The sequence below is a fragment of the Trachypithecus francoisi genome, unplaced genomic scaffold, assembly GCF_009764315.1.
Source record: "Trachypithecus francoisi isolate TF-2019V2 unplaced genomic scaffold, Tfra_2.0 Lachesis_group13, whole genome shotgun sequence".
NCBI lineage: Eukaryota > Metazoa > Chordata > Mammalia > Primates > Cercopithecidae > Trachypithecus > Trachypithecus francoisi.
In genome coordinates this window covers 16,325,098-16,334,093 of record NW_022681458.1, presented here as the reverse complement: position 1 = coordinate 16,334,093, position 8,996 = coordinate 16,325,098, and the positions used below count along the sequence as shown (strand labels likewise).

At 44.5% G+C, this 8,996-nt stretch overlaps 1 long non-coding RNA gene across 3 annotated transcripts in view; it reads left to right on the top strand.

Moving 5' to 3' along the window:
• Positions 1-499: 499 nt before the first annotated feature.
• Positions 500-8,996, top strand: part of LOC117094446 — a 340,510-nt gene continuing 332,013 nt past the window's right edge. The window contains exon 1 of one of the 3 annotated variants that reach the window (XR_004441552.1): positions 500-1,092. This is a non-coding gene — a long non-coding RNA (uncharacterized LOC117094446). The remainder of the gene's footprint in view (positions 1,093-8,996) is intronic. The other 2 variants (XR_004441551.1, XR_004441553.1) reach the window with 2 other exon arrangements.

Genomic DNA, 8,996 nt, shown 5'->3' with positions numbered 1-8,996 from the left:
GATATTGGGCAAAAAAATCCCTTTAATGGGCAATTCTGCAATGGTGTGAAAAGTGGACACTTTGTTAGGATAAAACCAGCAACTTTACATCAAATCTAGTTAAAAACCTTTTAAAGAATTTTCATTTTTGAGACGTTGGTTAAAAATGGTATGGAACTTCTCTGTTACTGAAATTCTCATTGAGAAGTGGCTATCTCTATATGAACCTTTGGGTTTTCTTGAGGAAAAATCTACTTTAGATGCTTGTTGTAAAGGCGGTTTCATATTCTTCTGTTAATTAGTATAGTGATGTTTGTCCTTTCTTGGGGAGGGGAGGAAGTATTTCCTATTAGTACCCTGGTCTCTTGTTTTAAAGGAATCACCCACTGGGTGTGGTCTTGGTGGATAGTGGCTTCCACTTCCTACCACGGTAGTCAGAGGGGCCTGATCTTTCCTGTCCTCTGCCCAGTTCAGCCTGGGAGTGGAGGTATAGGGAGACACTGGCAGTCAGACCCTCTCCTAGAAGCTCTGACTCTTGAGTGGGAGACACAGGCAATCAGACCCTCTCCTAGAAGCTCTGACTGTTGAGCAGGTGACTGAAGGACACAGGATGGTTGGTGGGCACTCAAGCAGTGGCAGTGGGTGGCCTGGGCTCTTGCCACAGAATGACTTTAGTTGCAATTCCTGCTCCTTGACTTTCCAGCTGTCCTCCGGTTCCTGCTGCTTCTCCAACCCTGGTCCTCTTACCTCCCCTAGTTTCTGTGACTCCAAACATGCCTTCCCCAAATTCCATTTTTGCTTAAAATAGTGAAAGTTTGTTTCCCCCATGTGTCACTCAACGTCCTGGCAGGAAACAGATGGCTCACTCCAACAGGGAAACTGAGAAGTTTAACTATGGGACTTTCATAGAGTATGGGTAGAGACAGAGCGTGATCAAGGGATGATGAAGCATCTTAGGACTAGCAACAGCGGGGGACCTTGCACGGCTTCCAGACTTGAAGGGCAAAAAGGGAGAAGTGGCCACCAGAGATTCTTGCTGTTACTGTGGGAGAGAGCTGCCTGACAAACTGAGGCGTTAGCGGGGAACCAAAGCTACTGGTGCTTTCTGGCACAGTGAAAAGGCTGCCAACAGACAAAACACCCGCCTCACTTTCCTCCTTCCGTGGGATTTCTGACTGGTGCCTCCCATTGTATGAACCTAACTGGAAGCCAGAGCTCAAGGGAGCCATTGATGGAGTCCATAAAAGTCACAAGGGTACAACTGTCCAGGGTGGAGAAAGGTGGACATTAGATCTGGAGAGGCTAACAAGGGATGTTCGTGTGGAGAGCTTGTAAACAAGCCCTTAGAGTGGTAACAGTAAAAAGCATACATTAATATAAATTATGGTAAAGCCCCTCATAGAGTTATAGAGTCTGTGCACTGTAGGGAGGTATCTAGCTGAGGAGGCAAATGGAGATTAGTTTCCAAGGCCTGTGCCCTGCAAGGGCTGTTATCACCTGGAGGACGTAGCACCTGTTTGCTTGGTCAGAGACGCCACCTACACTCTAAGCTTTGAAGCTGTGGAGCTGCATTTGTTCTGGAGGTGGGCAGGGCCTTTTGTTTCTTTCTGTTTTGCACAAAGCCACCATGTAGATTAGCAGTGGCTCTGTGCATTGCCATGTTAACTCATACTTTAAAGTGTAAAACTAAATAGAGCACCACGGTTAAAAGTGCCAGTCCTGGAGTCAGACTATCTAAGTTCTAATCCAAATTCTGCAGTGTGTGAAGTGAGCCCCATTTATTCTTGTTAGTAAAATTAGGCTAATAATAGTACCAACCTCATAAGACGAGTTTGAGAATTAAATCAAATAATGTAGATAAAGTATTTAACACAACACCCCACACATACTTTGAACTCAAAGAATATTAGAAGTTATTTTATGATTAATATCTAATCTCATCTTTGTTTCTCAGTCTAAGTTTGGTAAATGATACATGCGTGTTTACTAGTTTCTGCCTTTTTTTTTTTTTTTGTGGAGAGAGTCTTGCCCTGTCTCCCAAGCTGGAGTGCAGTGGTGTGATCTCTGCTCACTGTAACCTCCACTTTCTGGATCCAAGCAGTTCTCATGCCTCAGCCTCCTGAATAGTTGGGACTATAGGCGTGGGCCACCAAGCCCAGCATATTTTTTGTATTTTTAGTAAAGAAGGGTTTTTTTTTTTTTTTTTTTGAGATGGAATCTCGCTCTGTCGCCCAGGCTGCAGTGCAGTGGCACGATCTCGGCTCACTGCAAGCTCCGCCTCCTGGGTTCACGCCATTCTCCTGCCTCAGCCTCCTGAGTAGCTGGGATTACAGGTGCCCACCACCACGCCCAGCTAACTTTTTGTGTTTTTAGTAGAGATGGGGTTTCACAGTGTTAGCCAGGATGGTCTCGATCTTGTGACCTCGTGATCCACCCACCTTGGCCTCCCAAAGTGCTGGGATTACAGGCGTGAGCCACCATGCCTGGCCCATTGGTTTTTGATGAATATTCATGGCTACTCCCAGTGTTACACTAACCAGTGCTACATGCTAATGAGCGACGGTGGGAGGGATAGGGAAGGATTACAAATTAGTTGAATACAAGCAATATTGCTTTTTATGTTATTATTATTTTTAATTTTTTTATTTTTTGAGACAGTCTCACTCTATTACCCAGGCTGGAGTGCACGGGCGCGATCTCGGCTTACTGCAAGCTGCGCCTCCCAGGTTCATGCCATTCTCCTGACTCAGCCTCCTGAGTAGCTGGGACTACAGGTGCCCACCACCACGCCCAGCTAATTTTGTTTTTGTATTTTTAGTAGAGACGGGATTTCACTGTGTTAGCCAGGATGGTCTTGATCTCCTGACCCTGTGATCCACCCGCCTCGCCTCCCAAAGTGCTGGGATTACAGGCGTGAGCCACCGTGCCCGGCGAAATACTGCTGTTTAAAACAAGTCAGCAGACTCTCCTCCGTATCAACAACTAATACCTTTGAACTCAAAGCATATTAGTAATTATAATTACTCAAAGCAATAGAGTAGATGAGTAATTGGAGAAATACATGACATTAGAGGACTGCTAACAATTAAGTTTGCCCATGAAAATTATAGTGCATCTGCTGTGGTTTGGATATGGTGTTTTTGTTTCCATCAAAAGTCATGTTGAAATGTGATCCCCAGTGTGGCGGTGTTGGAGGTGGGGCCTCTTAGGAAGTGTTTGAATCATGGGGGCAGATCCCCATGAATGACTTGGTGCCATTCTTGCTGTAGTGAGTTCTCACTCTCATAAGACTGGACTAGTGCTCCAGGAATAGATTCCCCTGGCTAAGTGCGGTGACTCAAGCCTGTAATCCCAGCAATTTGAGAGACCAAGGCGGACGGATCTCTTGAGCTCAGGAGTTCAAGAGCAGCCCGGGCAACATGGCAAATACCGGCCTCTGCTAAAAATACACACATACACACACACACACACGCACAATTACCTGGGTATGGTGATGTGTGCTTGTAGTCTCAGCTACTTGAGAGGCTGAGATGGGAGAATCACCTGAGTCTGAGAAGTCAAGGCTGCAGTGAGCCATGATCATGCCACTGTACTCCAGCTTGGGTGACAGAGTGAGACATCGTCTCAAAAAAAAAAAAAAAATCCTCTGAAAGGAGGTTGTTATAAAGTGAGGTTCCTCCTCCTCTTTGATCTCTCTGCACACATGTTCACTTCCTTTGATCCTCATCATGTTTTGACCTAGCTCATGGCCCTCATCATAGGCCAAGCAGATGCTAGCACCATGCTTACTGTACTTTCCAGCCTGCAGAACTGTGAGCTAAATAAACCTTGTTTCTTTATAAATTGCTCACTCTCAGGTATTCTGTTATAGCAACTAAATAGCATCTGAATCAGCTAAATTGCTTTCCACTGCAAGTAACAGCAAACCTAACTCCAGCTGGCATAATCAAATATGTCATATAGCCGAAGTCCAGAGGCAGGATGGATTCCAGGCATGCTACATCGCAGGGCTCCAGCCCAACGTTGTGACAGTTTTCTTGGCCCTGGCCTCCTACTTGACTGGTGGCAAGGTGGCTGCAGTCATTATAGGTATGCCAGATACAACATAGTCCAGACCAGAGGAAGAAGAGAGACTGCCTCCTTCTTGTGGGTCTGTACTATGAGGTGGGAAACTGTTCCCAGAGGCAGGAGACTCTCTCTCATTAGGTTACATTCCTGTTTTAATCCATTCAGTGCCAAGGGGTACGGGCATAGTTAATACTAGTCATAGAGGTGGAATAGATCTTGGGAGTCAACCGCTACCACTTATTAGTACAGAGCATGTTTGTTTATCTCTTTCTGAAGAGATTTACATGGAGATTAATGAGTATGAAGGGAAATGTCGAGGAAGTGTGTGTGTTTGTGTGTATAAAATCGTGTTTGGCTAATGAAGGTGCATGATCTCAGGCCTCAAACTGCACTGAAAGAATAGTTCTCATCCACAATAGTTCTTGGATGAGGAGAGCAAAGAAAAGTACCTCATAGCCAGGTCCCCATGGAAAGGTGAGGCTTGTTGCAAAAGTTACCATGGGTATGCACATTTCCGCAAACACCTGCACTCTCCTGTCAGGGGTTGTGGGCTGCTCTTTCAGAAGCTCTTGGAGAAACCTTATTCCCTGTTACCAGCTTGTATGTGATCTATAGACTAAACTAGCCACAGGCAAATCAGAACAAGGTTGTTGCCCACACAGTGCAACTTGGGGAGGAAGCAGCCCTTTACCCTCCAAAACTCTCACCTCCAAAAATAAAGCAAACCAAATGCACAAAATCACAGAAACCAAATTAGCTTCATGCTCAGGTAGGCTCAATAGATAACTATGGGACCAACCTGGGCTACATGATGAAGCCTCATCTCTACAAAAAAAAAAATTTGGCTGGGCGCGGTGGCTCAAGCCTGTAATCCCAGCACTTTGGGAGGCCGAGGCGGGCGGATCACAAGGTCAGGAGATCGAGACCATCCTGGCTAACACGGTGAAACCCCATCTCTACTAAAAAATACAAAAAAAAAAAAAAACTAGCCGGGCAAGGTGGCGGGCGCCTGTAGTCCCAGCTACTCGGGAGGCTGAGGCAGGAGAATGGTGTGAACCCGGAAGGCGGAGCTTGCAGTGAGCTGAGATCTGGCCAGTGCACTCCAGCTTGGGTGACAGAGCGAGACTCCGTCTCAAAAAAAAAAAAAAAAAAAATTGTTATATATTTTTTTAGATGGAGTCTTGCTCTGTCACCCAGGCTGGAGTAAAGTGGCGCCATCTTGGATCAGTACAGCCTCCACCTCCCAGGTTCAAGCCATTCTCTTGCCTCAGCCTCCCAAATAGAGTCAGGGTATTTTTAGTAGAGACAGGGTTACACCATGTTGGCCCGGCTGATCTCAAACTCCTGACCTTGGGTGATCCTCCAGCCTCGACCTCCCAAAGTGCTTAGATTACAAATGTGAGCCACCACACCCAGCCTACAGAAAAAAAAAATTTTTTTCAAGTTAGCCAGATGTAGTGGTGTGTGCTTATAGTCCCAGCTATTCAGGAAGCTGAAGTGGGAGGATCACCTGAGCCCAGGAGGTTGAGCTGCAGTGAGCTGTGATAGCACCACTGCACCTCAGCCTGGACTATAGAGTGAGACCCTATCTCAAGAAAAGAAAAAGAAACTGCTTTATCATTTTGGCAAAATTTCTAGTAAGACAGACACATCTATATAAAACACATGAGAAAATAATGTGACAGATTCAAGTATGTGTCCTACTTGAGCCAATATATCGGTGAGAAACCACAAATATAAGACTCCCAGGAAAGGGGCCCGTGTGGCCTTCTGGGAGCTCATCTTCTCGTAATCTGCCTCCTGAGAAGGATGCTGGGATTCGGTTCTTCATTTCCTGCTTGTTGGTAAGAAACTGGCGCATTACATTACAAATTAATCAAGACATCTCCAAAGAATAAAGTGTGATCTTGGGTTCATTTTGGACCCTCCTAAGAAGAGTGAGGGGGTATGTGAGAATTTGTTATTGGGATGTTTAGTGCAGAAATGTTCATACTTGACTGATGCAAAAATGTTTTATCAGTCATTGTGGAACCCCTCAAGCGCTTGACCCTGTCTTTACTGTTTGGTAGCAAAAGTGCATGTGTCTCCCTGAGATGTGAACAGCTGGCATAACAAGGAAACTTCCCTTTGGGAATAGAAGTTAGTATTTCAGGTCAGATTTATTTGTAATTAATTTCTTCCTTTTTGGGAAACATTTACTAACCTCCTTTTTTTTTTTTAATTGAGACAGAGTCATGCTCTGTCACCCAGGCTGGAGTGCAGTGGCGCGGTATCAGCTCATTGCAACCTCCGCCTCCCAGGTTCAAGTGATTCTTCTGCCTCAGCCTCCCAAGTAGCTGGGACTACAGGTGTGTGCCACCACTCCTGGCTAATTTTTTGTATTTTTAGTAGAGACAGGGTTTCCATGTGTTAGCCAGGATGGTCTCAATCTCCTGACGTCATGATCTGCCCGCCTAGGCCTCCCAAAATGCTGGGACTACAGGCATGAGCCACCACGCCCGCCTTTTTTTTTTTCTTGAGATGGAGTCTTGCTGTGTCACCCAGGATGGAGTGCAAATGGTACAATCTTGGCTCACTGCAACCTCCATCTCCCACGTTGAACTGATTCTCCCGCCTTAGCCCCGCGAGCAGCTGGGATCACAGGTGTACACCACCACACCCAGCTAATTTTTGTATTTTTAGTAGAGATGGGATTTCATCATGTTGGCCAGGCTGGTCTTGAACTCCTGACCTCAGGTGATCTGCCCGCCTTGGTCTCCCCAAGTGTTGGGATTACAGGCATGAGCAACCGCACGGGGCCTGACTTCCTAAAGTAAGGAAATATCTAAGGTCCAATTTCTGGCATTTTCATGGGGGCATACTTTCGCAACAGAATGGAGGGCTACCACTGATACAACACCGCCTGTGTGCCTGTGTCATGACTGCATTGCTTATCTCATGCTCACACAGTCCCGTGTGACTATTATTATAGTAGTATTGTGACAGAGAGCACTGCAGTCAACCCTGGGGTCTGTACTAAGTAGCCAAATGCCCCGGGTGCTCCTTTTTAAAAACATAAGGGAGGGGATAGTAACCGTGTCTGCCTCACGAGATGGCCATGAGAATTAAATGAGCTAGGGAATGTTGGAGTGTGCTTCACTCAGCACCTTGCAAATAATAAGCACTTAGTAAATGCCTGCTTGTGTTTTGTTGTTTTCCTCATTTTCCAGATAAGAAAGTCTTATCTCCAAGAGATTAAGTAACTTGTCATATCAGGGACATGTTAAGTCACTTGCTTAAGGTCGCCACATAAGTAAGTCATGAGAGAGGAATTCAAACCCTTTTGTCTAATTTCAGGTTTGTCCAATTCTAGAGTCAGATATTTCACAACTATGTCATCTTTCTGTTGAATAGTTTATTTCAAACACTTTATTCCAATTACGTAAGATAATGGGATGAAGCTCCTAAAAGTTGGAAATTTAAAATAAATATTTTTTGTTATCATTCTGAGTGTTCTGCACTTAGGAGGCATTAAGCGGATGTTGCTGCATGACTGAAAAATGGCGAATCTATGCTTAAGACCTTGATAAACGACCATGTTGCAGTTTTCAGTAATAGACTGAAAATGTAATAATACTCACACCGGCTGGGCGCGGTGGCTCATGCCTGTAATCCCAGGACTTTGGGAGGCCGAGGTGGGTGGATCATGAGGTCAAGAGATCAAAACCATCCTGGCCAACATGGTGAAACCCTGTCTTTACTAAAAATACAAAAATTAGCTGGGCGTGGTGGCACGTGCCTGTAATCCCAGCTACTCGGGAGGCTGAGGCAGGAAAATCAGTTGAACCTGGGAGGCGGAGGTTGCAGTGAGCCAAGATCGGGCCACTGTCCTCCAGTGTGGTGACAGAGCAAGACTCTGTCTCAAAACAAAACAAAACAAAACAAAAAACTCACACCTTAGCAAGGTGAAGAGGTTTGCCTGAGGTCATAAAGCCAGCAGGTGGCAGGACCCTGGGGGGAAGTGTACGTGGCTATATTCCTGACCCATGTTCCTGACTGCTCTGCTGAATTGTCCCCTTGCTTTGAAAAAGCTCCCAGTGTGTTCAAAGTGAATTTAGGACAGTATATAGAAAAACCTTAAGTAACCAGGACCTAAGAATCAGGCTTTGTTGTCTCTGCTCGGGTGAGATAAATGCCATCAAAATAAACAGGTAAAAAATAATATATATATGTGCAAAACCAAACCAACAAACCAATACAGCAAACAAACACCCTCATTCTTGGTTTGGGGTGGGCATGGGTTCCCACAGAGTCAGTCAATTTCCAGCCATCTGCAACTTCTCTATTTCTATGTGTTACTGTGATCTTTACTCATGACCACCATCTTCGAGAAAAGATTTAGTTTTGCTAAGTGTTCTCTCTATGTTAGAGAAAGGAGCTAAAGTTTCAATAAGTTTTGAAGCAAAAAAATTTTCTCAGTTCACCAGAAAATTTATATTTATTTAAATGTCCCAGCTATGGTTAAGATATTTTTTTTTCTTTTTTAGAAACCACAGTAGAACTTCTTTTATTGCAGTTTATCATTTTCTGGATTTGGGTATACTGTGTGTCAAGTTGCATGTGCCCAAATAGATCAGTCAACTAAAGAGAAACTTGGTGTGTTTCAGCTGGCCTATAAGGTGAGGTTTTCCTTCAACACCAGATCTGAAAGCCATTCTAATGTATTGTGTTACAGCAAATATAACTGGTGATTCAATTCTGAATATCTGAATCACCTTAAAATATAAAAATAAATACATACTTTTATTATATGTGAAATTTTAGTTCAAAAGGAAGAAAAAGAACCACAAACAACTCTTTATCCTAAACTCTGTTTAACAATATGCAGGCTGACATGTTTGGGTGTGATGTATACTGATGTTTTCAACTTGATTTGACATGCATCAAAATAATAAGGATTTTGGATGGAT